The following is an 11,769-nucleotide window of genomic DNA, read 5'->3' as shown; positions in this document are numbered from 1 at the left end:
CAAACTTACATTTTTTTTAAAGGGTTATTATTATAAATTCTTAAATAGTTACATTTTAAACATTGAACTTTAATTGATTAGTTTTTGCAACAATTATTTTATTTAAAGATCTTCAAGACAACCTTTCTAAATCCAAGACTTTCTTTTATTTTAGGCTTCATACGTTAAACTCGTCGTTCCGGCAATTCTCCAAATAATCAATCTTTCAAGTTTATTACTTGAACGTGAGTAACTTCATACCCCGTTTTCTATCTTTTATTTTGGGGTGACATTTCAACTTTTCTAAACTAAATGTTTTATACTTGGGTCTTAAACCACAAACGTTGTTGTATACCTTACTTGAATAATTGCTCGATTTGGTGTTCTATGCTTATTTGACTATGTGTTTATCGCTTTTGGATGGTGGAACTATAAATCCTAGACCATTTGGCAACCCCTCATGGCAAGGTGTCGTTAACGTAATGCAATTAACGATAACTATAAAATCCTAAACTATTTGGCAACCCCTTATAGTTGGGTGTCGCTAACTTGTTAGCGATAACTATTTATCCAAGTTTATAGCTATTATTTATGGTTTTGTATACTAGTTTTGTGGCTTTTCATACTATATATCTATTGTTCAAACTTATGAATTGCTCACCAACCTTTGTGTTGATAAATTTTATTTTATGAAATGTTACAGGTTTGCATCTAGGTTGATTATGGAGTTCGGTGAAAAAAACATCACAAATACCGTCAGGATATTAGCAAAAATGAACAATATTTGATTTGCTATATTTTGTTGTATTTGAGTTATGAATATTTGGTTATGTGACATTTTCGATGTTGTGAAATGAATCGAGTTTGTTAAATATTGTCGCTTTAAATAGTGTCATGCGCTTATGAGCAATCGTTGCACCCCGGCATGTTCCGCCGCCTTTGGTTGGGGTGTGACATTTACAAAACAGGTACCAACTTGTGGTCACACGCCTAGGCCCTAAGTCGGGGTGTGACAGGTTGGTATCAGAGCCATCGGTTTCAGCGAATTAGGTATTTAAACATTAGTACCTAAGCTTTAACCATTATTATTATCACTATTATTCGTAGGGATAAGATAGGATTGGTAAACCTCCTATCCCTAATTTAACTAAAATGCAGATGTCTTATACTAACTACTTTGGTCGCAGACACCGAGTAGTCATTCGATCAAAACCGACAATCAATTACGATCCATCTGATATGGAAAGTAGCAATAGTTATTATACTAGCTTTTTCAATCACAATCAACCAATCAATCCGGTGATACCCTATGGGAGTCAACCCGTGTATCTCCCAGGCAGTCAACAATATCCAATCGAAATCTCTGATAATACTGAGGAAAATATTCCCCAGTATTACCCCTCCGACATTCCAACATACCATCCTTCCGAGGAACAGGAGGTGCAGAGTAAGATCAAGCAGGAAACTGAATCGGAATCATCAAGCTGGATGAATTGTCACTCTGATCAAAGGAGATGGCAATTTGGATCACCACCATTAAACTATCAATACGAGACCCCACCAGCATCTACAGAACCCAGTCACAAATCAAAAATGAGGGTTAACATGCCATACAAAAAGAGATTCAATTCACCAATCAAGAATCCTTATGAATCAGATGAGGATCCTGAGGAAGAAGAAGAGGAAAACGAAAATCCTTACTTCCCATCATACTTAGGATCAAGACCTTCGATTTCACAACAAGCAAAAGAGATTCGCGAAGAGGCAAATCTCATCGAGGAATTTTACAACAACAATATTCCCGATGAAGAAATGCATGCATACGTTGCTAATCCATATCTCTATCCCAAGGAAAATGCATATCTCTTCCCAGCTGCGTCTGCACCAACGGGATATCCGATCCCGCCAAACTCGGTGATGGACGAGCTGAGGAATGAGGTTGTGGATAAGAAGAAAATGGGAAGGAAAATAGCTAAGAAATGTGACAAGATGAAAAATATTGTTACAAAGTGGATTAAGTATTAGATAGTATGTTATGTATAGTTGTTTGTTGTTATAATCTATATGTAAAATAAATAATGTAATATAAGGTGTGTCTTTCCCCTAAATTTTGTTTTATTCATGTAACAGCATGTCTAAAGCAAACAGTAATCAAGAAACTCAAGAAAATAACAAAGGAAAGACAATTGAAGAAATTTTGCAAGAAAAAGTTGTCACGGAAAATATACAAGCCATACCTCAAAATTATGTGCTTGGTATCCGCGACTTAATAAAAGAAGCTGTGAACCCAATTTATGAAATTCTGAAAAATGATCTAAGCCGAACTGCTTCTCAATCTAATAAAAGAGTAAGTCGAAGTGAAACGGTTAATTCAAAAAGAGAATCCAAGAAAGAATCAAAGAAGGAAACGGAAAAGAAAGAAAGTAAGAAAGGGAAGAATCGAAAAAGAAAGAAGCTAGTGATGAAAGCTCGACTACTGAAAACAACCTACATGAGAAAACAAAGAAACTTAAAATACATGAAGGTTGTGATTTCAAGGTGTTTAAGGTCTATAACCCCAAGGAGTTCCACGAGGATAAAGGTGTGATACATACCCTCCGATGGTTGGAGGAAATGGAATCAATTGTGCTGATAAGCATGTGTACGGAAAGAGAGAAAATTCAGTATACCTCCCAGATGTTCAAGGGAGAGGCATTGGAATGGTGGAATACCCTAATTGGAGTCAAGGGTAGAGAAAACCTATACAATTTGGATTAGGAAACATTCAAGGCTATGATATTGAAGAAATTCTGTCCGATCAACGAAATGGATCAGATTCAAACCAAGCTGTGGAACCACAATGTTGTGGGAACCAATCTCAAGGAATACAATACCAAGTTCCTTGAGTATTGCAGAATTGTACCCACTTGGTCACTCCCGAAGTTAATAAAGTGACGCGTTATATCTACGGGTTACCAATAGAAATCCGTGACTTAGTACGTTAACACATGCCGTCTTCGACGGAATCGGCCATGGAGTTGGCCGGATATTTAATGGATGGAATGTTGAGGAACCGAGATGAGAGAAAGAAGGATGATGGAAAAATGAGTGTGGGTGGAAAGGTGAAAAAGACGGGGAAGAAGAGGGAATGGGCGTTTGTGTATAATCGCCCTATTTGTAAGTCATGTGGAAGGAGGCACTTTGGAAAATTCCTTCGACCAAACAACTCGGTTACATGTAATTTCTGTAAAAGATTGGGTCATGTGGAAGCAAATTGCACCAGGAAAACAGTAGAATGTTTCATATGTGGTAAGAAGGGACATTATATCAACAAGTGTTCGAAGAAGAAACCAACGACGGTGACAGTTGGTGCAAGTGGTAGCGGTGCGAAGACCGATGCCAAGAAAGGAAATGCTCGTGTCTTTATACTAGACACACAAAAGGCAGCAGACATACCGGATGTGATCACCGGTACGTTTCCTATAAATAATGTTTATACTAGAATATTATTTGACCCGGGTGCAAACCAAAGCTTTATAGATTATAAATTTTGTAGTCTATTAAATGATTAGTTAAACTAGATAAACATTATGAAGTAGAAACTGCTGATGGGAATGTAAGTAGAATAACCGAGGCTTTAGAGAATGCCACAATATCCTTAGCAAATCACGTCATATCTGTACGATTGTTACCCATGACATTAGCAGGTTTTGATGTAGTATTAGGTATGGACTGGTTATCGTCTAATCAAGCTCGTATCCTATGTAACGATAAAGCCATCGACATACGAACCCCTAATAACAAAACCATTCGTATAACTGGAGACAAAGAAGGAGGAAAAGTAGGAATTATTTCGAAGATCAAAGCAATTCATTGCATAGGTAAAGGATGTCTTGCATCCATGGCTTATGTAACGAAGGAACCCGAACCCAAGAAGATGGAGGAAGTACCAATAGTATCCGAATTTCAAGATGTATTTCCTGATGAGCTACCAGGAGCCCCGCTTGATAGAGAAATAGAATTTAAGATCGACCTCATGCCAGGAACATCACCAATTGCCAAATCACCTTATCGCTGGCACCTACGAAAATAAAAGAGCTGAAGAAACAGTTGGACGAGTTATTAGAAAAAGGATTTATACGACCAAGTTCGTCACCGTGGGGAGCTCCAATTCTGTTTGTTAAGAAGAAGGACGGATCGATGAGAATGTGTATAGATTACCGAGAGCTATACAAGGTCACGATTAAGAATAAGTACCCACTGCCAAGAATCGACGACTTATTTGATCAACTCCAAGGAGCAAGTTGTTTTCAAAGATTGACCTAAGATCGGGTTACCATCAGTTGAAGGTACAAGAAGAAGATATACCTAAAACAACATTTAGAACCCGATATGGACATTATGAGTTCACCGTTATGCCTTTCGGACTCACTAATGCTCCAGCAGCTTTTATGGACATGATGAATCGAATTTGCAAGCCATACTTGGACAATTTTGTTATCGTTTTCATTGATGACATTCTTGTTTACTCAAAATCCAAAGAAGATCATCAAGTTCATCTTAGGATCATACTTGAAACCCTAAGGAACGAGAAATTATACGCCAAATTCTCGAAATATGAATTTTGGTTATCTGAAGTACAATTTCTTGGTCATGTTATAAATGAGAAGGGTATTCAAGTAGATCCAGCAAAGATTGAGGCTATAACTAAATGGGAGAAACCCAAGACACCGACTCAAGTTCGAAGTTTTCTATGCTTAGCCGGTTATTACCGAAGATTCATTCAAGACTTCTCCCGAATAGCTGTTCCACTAACTTCACTCACAAGGAAAGCAATTAAGTTTGAATGGGGACCGAAGCAAGAGGAAGCATTCGAAACACTCAAACAAAAGTTAACCAACGCACCTATTCTGGCCTTGCCATATGGATTGGAAAACTTTACCATTTACTGTGATGCTTCGCACATGGGAATGGGAAGTGTTTTGATGCAAGGAAAGAAAGTGATTGCTTACGCTTCAAGACAATTGAAAGTGCATGAAAAGAATTACACCACGCATGATCTTGAATTAGGCGCTATAATTTTCGCATTGAAGTTATGGCGACATTACTTGTATGGTGTTAAGTTCACGGTATACACTGACCACAAAAGCTTGAAGCATATATTTGATCAAAAGGAGTTGAATATGAGACAAAGGCGTTGGATGGAGACGCTTAATGATTATGATTGTGAGATCGTATATCATGAAGGGAAAGCCAACGTAGTGGCTGACGCCTTAAATAGAAAAGAACATGAGAAGCCAAAGAGAGTTCGAGCTCTTAGATTGGAACTTAAAGTTGATTTAGCTAGTCAAATCAAAGAAGCTCAGAAATTGGCACTGGAAGAAGGAAACATCAAGGCCGAAAAAGAAAACGACACAATTGATCAATTGATTGAAGGAAGTGACGAAATTCTTAGACTTGGTATAAGGATTTGGGTACCAATGGTCGGAAATCTAAGAAATAAGATTCTCGAAGAAGCACACAAGTCAAAATACACGATGCATCCAGGTAGTGATAAGATGTATCACAATTTAAAGGATGATTACTGGTGGATCGGTATGAAGAAAGATGTTGCATTATATGTAGCCAAATTCCTGACGTGTTCCAAAGTGAAAGCCGAGCACCAAAAGCCGTTAGGATACTTCAACAACCGGAAATACCGATCTGGAAATGGGATATGATAACTATGGACTTCATTATGAAGCTACCGAAAACTTCACGCCAAAATGATGCAATCTGGGTTATTGTAGATAGAGTTACGAAGTCTGCTCATTTCATTCCAATACAAGAAACGTTTAGTATGGATAAGTTAGCACACTTATATGTCGAAAACATAGTATCCTTACATGGTGTGCCACTATCCATCATATCCGATAGAGATAGTCGTTTTACTTCAAATTTTTGGTCAAGCTTTCAAAAGGCTATGGGGACTCGACTAAACCTAAGTACTGCTTACCATCTCCAAACTGACGGTCAAAGTGAACGCACGATTCAAACATTAGAAGATATGCTTCGTGCCTGTGTTATCGACTTAGGAGGAAGTTGGGATACCTATCTTGCTTTAATGGAATTCTCATACAACAACAGTTATCATACGAGTATCCAAGCAACACCATTTGAAGCATTGTATGGTCGTAAGTGTAGGACGCCTATATGTTAGTCAGAAACAAGTGATGCTCAGTTGTCAGGACCTGAGATTGTGCAAAGAACCACTGACCAAATAATACAAATCCGTGAACGATTAAAGACGGCAAGAGATAGACAAAAGAGCTATGCGGACATTCGCCGCAAGCCTTTGGAATTCAAAGAAGGCGACAAAGTGTTATTAAAAGTATCGCCTTGGAAAGGTGTAGTAAGATTTGGAAAGAAAGGAAAATTAAGTCCAAGATTCGTCGGACCATTCAAAATACTCGAGCGAATAGGACCGGTTGCTTATCGCCTAGAATTACCCGATGAGATGAAAGGTATTCACGACGTGTTACACGTATCCAATCTCCGCAAGTGTTTAGCCGACGAAACTCTTGCCATGCCATTGAAAGATGTTAAAATCAATGAGAAGCTTAAGTTTATAGAACAACCAATTCAAATAGAAGATAGCATGATCAAGGTTCTCAAGCATAAACCACTCAAACTCGTAAAAGTCAAATGGGATTCAAGACGTGGACCCGAGTATACGTGGGAGCTCGAGTCAGAAATGAAGAAGAAATATCCTTATCTATTCCAATAAATCTCGAGGACGAGATTATTCAAAAGGTGGGGAGGATGTAACACCACGTCTCAAACCCTATAGGTTTTAGCTTAAAATACTAACTTTTATAAGTATAGGGGCTAAACTGTAAAGTCTGAAAATATTCTCCCGTCGCGGTACGCGGCGGGGGTAACAAATAACCCATCGCGTAGCGCGATGGGGTTGCTGAGTCAGTGGACACGTGTTGAACACCGTGTCGACACGTGGCGTAATATGATAGACCACGTGTCACAACCGCATAAGGCGGCGCAATATTGCGGCGCCATGGTACGCGACGGGTCCCAAAGGAACCGGTCGCGTACTGCGACGGGGTCCTAAAATGGCTATAAAAGGGGGGTGACGGGCATGAACCCCATTCATCCCAAACACACTTCTCTTTACACACACATAGCATTGGAAAGTGTGCCTCGTTGCCATAGCAAGCCGACGTGCTGTTTTCTCGAAGTTCGTGCAAGAAACGAAGATATAATCAAGCTAGCAATCACATAAGCGAGTAGATCAAGTCCTGCCTTATCTTGTTATCAATCTAAGCATCCAAACTAAAGTAGGAGTTATGTTTAAGTTATTTGAATCATAGCTTAGACTATCAATCGAGGCTATGGCCTTTAACCTTGATCGTATTTTAGAAACATTCATTCACAATCATGTTTTCATAAACGTTACTTCATGATGAAGTAATGTTAAACGAAAGATATATTTTGACGGGCATGTAGTAACTGGAAGGGGGATATCACTAGTAGTAAGTTTCTTGCCTAAGGAAAAGTAATTCGTACAAATCCCAATCAACCGAGGGACCCGTTTACTTACCTGGAGAAACTTACCAACGTGTTAGAACCTATTAGGCCAAAGCATGCTATATTAAACGTCACATAAAACCAAGAGTTTTCAATTACAATCAAAGATAAACGATTTCAAGGTTAAGCTTAGAAATCATAGCTTAATCAAGAAACACCATTCAAAAGCATTCATACAAACCTATTTATGTATAGGTTAATATCATTCACAGTCAATCAATCAAACAGTCAAGGTTTTCCAACACCGACGGTACAGGTGAATACGTTAACCTTTTATCAGTCAAAACATATTTATACTCAATGAGACGAACGGGTGTTTGTCTTAACGAGTCAATCAATTGTCTACATGAGATCGAGTAATCTCTAAAACTTTATAATACAAAGTAGAAAATAAAGTCAACTCAGATCGAATACACATGTGTCTGGATCCAAACATAACCGTTCAGCCTAAATCATTCTAAGGCTATGTGGCCGTGGGCTAATGGTCATAACTAGTCTCCCGGTAAGGGCTACGTGGCTCGGGAACAATTGTGTGTGTAGGGCAGTGGTACATAGACCAGAAGTAGAAATGCTTCTGCTGAGCTTGTAGAGAAAACTACATTTGTATTGTAATGTCATTCAAAATGTTTTATTGAGTCATACGTGTTCACCAGCATATAGCTGACGTATTTTTCCAACCCATTGCAGGTAATTAAGCATAAGTAGCATTAGCAAGGATTGAAGTCTTATAATGATAGAAGCGCGTACCGGATGGCTCCGTTTTTGATAAAATAATAATCCTTGTAATATGAACATATATTTTGTAAACTAATACTCGGGTGTTTAATTCCCGAGTAGATTTTCAATGTCAATTATATTATATTCAAACCTAAAGTCTTCCGCTAAAATTAACCCATAAAATCTGATATATTTACAAAACAGGTACCAACTTGTGGTCACACACCTAGGCCCTTAGTCGGGGTGTGACATTTCCTTACCTACATGGTAGAAGAGGGACCTCAAACATATCAACAAGCGGTGAATTCCGCTGAAGGACCTCAGTGGAGGGAGGCCATCAAATGTAAGATAGATTCTATCTTACAAAATCATACTTGGGAACTAGTGGATCTTCCTCAAGGGTGTAAACCACTAGGATATCGATGGATCTTCAAGAAGAAGATGAAACCTGATGGCACCATCGATAAGTATAAGGCAAGGTTGGTGATCAAAGGATATAAACAACAAGAAGGTTTAGATTACTTTGATACATATTCGCCGGTTACGCGAATAACATCTATAAGGTTGGTGCTTGCCATTGCCGCCATTAGAAATTTGAAAGTTCACCAAATGGATGTAAAAACAGCTTTCTTGAATGGAAATCTAGAGGAAGAGATTTACATGGAACAACCCGAAGGTTTCATAGCCGTTGGGCAAGAAAAGAAAGTGTGTGAACTTGTATGGATTGAAACAATCTCCTAAACAATGTCACCAAAAGTTTGATCATGTCATGCTTGATGCTGGGTTTAAAATAAATGAATGTGTCAAATGTGCATACGTGAAGGACACATCTGATGGATATGCCATTTTGTGTCTATACGTAGATGATATGCTCATTGCTGGAAGTGATGACAAAATAATAACGTCCACTAAGAACATGTTAAAAGCAAGATTTGACATGAAGGACAAGGGTTTTGCGGATGTGATTTTGGGAGTTAAAATCACCCAACCCAAAATGGACTTGTTTAAGTCAATCCCATTACGTGAGCAAAATTCTTGAGAAGTTTAATGCGAATGACTCTAATGTAGCTAGAACTCCTATTGACACGAGTCAACATCTAGCTAAGAATAGAGGTGAACCCGTTATTGATGTATCTTATGAGTTGCACTAGACCCGACTTAGCATATGCTGTGAGCAAGCTAAGTAGATACACAAGCAACCCAAGTTCAAGTCATTGGAAATGTGTGATTCGGTTGCTTCGGTACCTAAGATACACTAGAAATACGGGTTACATTATAACAGATATCCTGCAGTTGTCGAAGGACATTGTGATGCAAATTGGATATCTGTCACGAATGATTCCAGAGCAACAAGTGGGTATGTATTCACACTTGGAGGTGCTGTTATATCGTGGAAATCGTCTAAACAAACGGTTATAGCTAGATCCACGATGAAATCAGAATTCATCGCCCTAGATAAAGCGGGAGAAGAGGCAGAATGGATACGTCAATTTGTTGAGGATATACCAAGATGGCCTAAGCCGGCATCGGCCATCTGTATACATTGTGATAGCTAATCGGTAATTGGCAGAGCTCATAGCACAATGTATAATGGTAAGAATAGACATATCAGACGTAGACATAATACGGTACGACAACTAATATCTACTGGAATTATCACTGTTGACTATGTGAAGTCAAAGGATAATATTGCGGAACCGCTAACAAAAGGCCTAAGTAGAGAGTTAGTTCAGAAGTCGTCCATGGGAATGGGACTGAAGCCCTTGAAAAATTAAAGTTCATGCGAAGGAAACCTAACTAAACAGACTGGAGATCCCAAGAGTTGAGTTCAATAGGAAAACCTAATTGTATGAATTAGTGTGGTCACTGTGGGGGGGGGGGGGATAACCCTACAATTTTAACAAGGAGTTTACCACGTGGCAAAGTAACCTTCCTAGTCCATTCCTAAAAGTGACAAGTGTGAGGCTAAGCATATGGCTTTTAATGATTCGACCAAGGTAGTCATACATGGTGAATCACCTATGTGAGAGAGAAGTGGGGTCGCTTCGAAGGGTGTTGTTGGGCACAATACTTAATAGCTCTTGCAGAATCAGGCGCATGTTCGTGACCATAACGAACATAACTATGAGGACTTGACTTTGTCAGGGAGAGTCTTGTGTGAAGTATATTGTCGTCTACATAAACGGCAGACGAGTTCAAAGACATCGCCGTCTACTCAGAGTCAGTGGGCTAAGTATGCTTCATAAGCAAAGGTTCAAAGGATAACACCTACCTATTGTATGCAAGATTCAACTGCTGAAATCTAATCGAAATAATGTTGTTTCGACCTCCATTCATGTGGGGGATTGTTGGAAGTTTTTTTAAAGTGTGTAAATGAAGTCTCAATTAAAACCCGAGCCCGCGTGAGACAATTTTGGAATTCGGTTTTGAAATTCAAAATATGTTGGCCTTGTCAAGATAATTAATAATCATTATGATAATGATTATTGTTTTTGGTTTTCAATTATGCACTAATGACCATTATTTATTTGAATATTATTATTCTTTAATGGTCATCAATTAGAATTGATTATGTTTAATGGCCATTATTTGAATATTATTATTCTTTAATTGTCATCAATTGGAAATTGATGATGGTTATGATTCCTTGGTTTTAAAACCATGATGAGTGCATCATTTTGACTACACCGAAAATACACCAACATACACACTTCTTCTTCTTCCTTTTTTCTACAAAAACATTGTTACGGTTTTCGATTCGGGCAAGTGATCAAGTCCGGCAGTACTACGCTTCTGCTTCGAACCGGAGTACCCTGGGAACAGACCGCGAATCTGTTTAAGGGAATTGTGTCAAACACAAGCCCGGTTCACCGTTTCTTGATTATTTATTTTCTTATTTTTAGATTCTATGCTTATTATTAATACAAGATTTCCAACATCTTGTTTCATAACATGTAGGAACGAACACATAAGCGTACCAAACGCATTGGTTTGATGAAAAATCTTGGGTGTGTCCTTGTGGACAAGCAGATAGTAGTTTTTTTGTAAGGTTTTAAAAACTGATGTGACATTACATGATGTGTTTTGGCTATTGAAAGTTGTACAAGATATTTAATGGGTTTTGGTCTGAAGACATAGGAGAGGTGATTGTAAAATGTAAATATGCATGAGTTAATGGAAGATTGGAAGATGTACATGGTGGTAAAAAGTAAAATGGCAAAACTGACATACTTCTAAGCAGTGTTGTAAAATCGTTAGTCGGGCAGTGGGGTGGAGACTAGCGATTGATCGGGATTAATCGGATCGGATTTTAATGTATAGTTTTTAGTTTTCAGTTTTCTATATACACACACACATTTTTATATGTAATTTTCAGTTTTATACATACACAAACACATTTTTGTCGGAATCTGGCTAGAAACCGCTGATTTTGACTGTAATCTCGTCGGAAACCACATATTATGGCCAGAATCTCATCAGAAACTGCCGATTTTGATCAGAACTCATCAGAAA

The sequence above is a fragment of the Bidens hawaiensis genome, unplaced genomic scaffold (genome assembly GCF_021521415.1).
Source record: "Bidens hawaiensis isolate Kalapana, Puna unplaced genomic scaffold, B.hawaiensis_p1.1 tig00013347_1, whole genome shotgun sequence".
NCBI lineage: Eukaryota > Viridiplantae > Streptophyta > Magnoliopsida > Asterales > Asteraceae > Bidens > Bidens hawaiensis.
Note: the sequence above shows the minus strand (reverse complement) of the source record.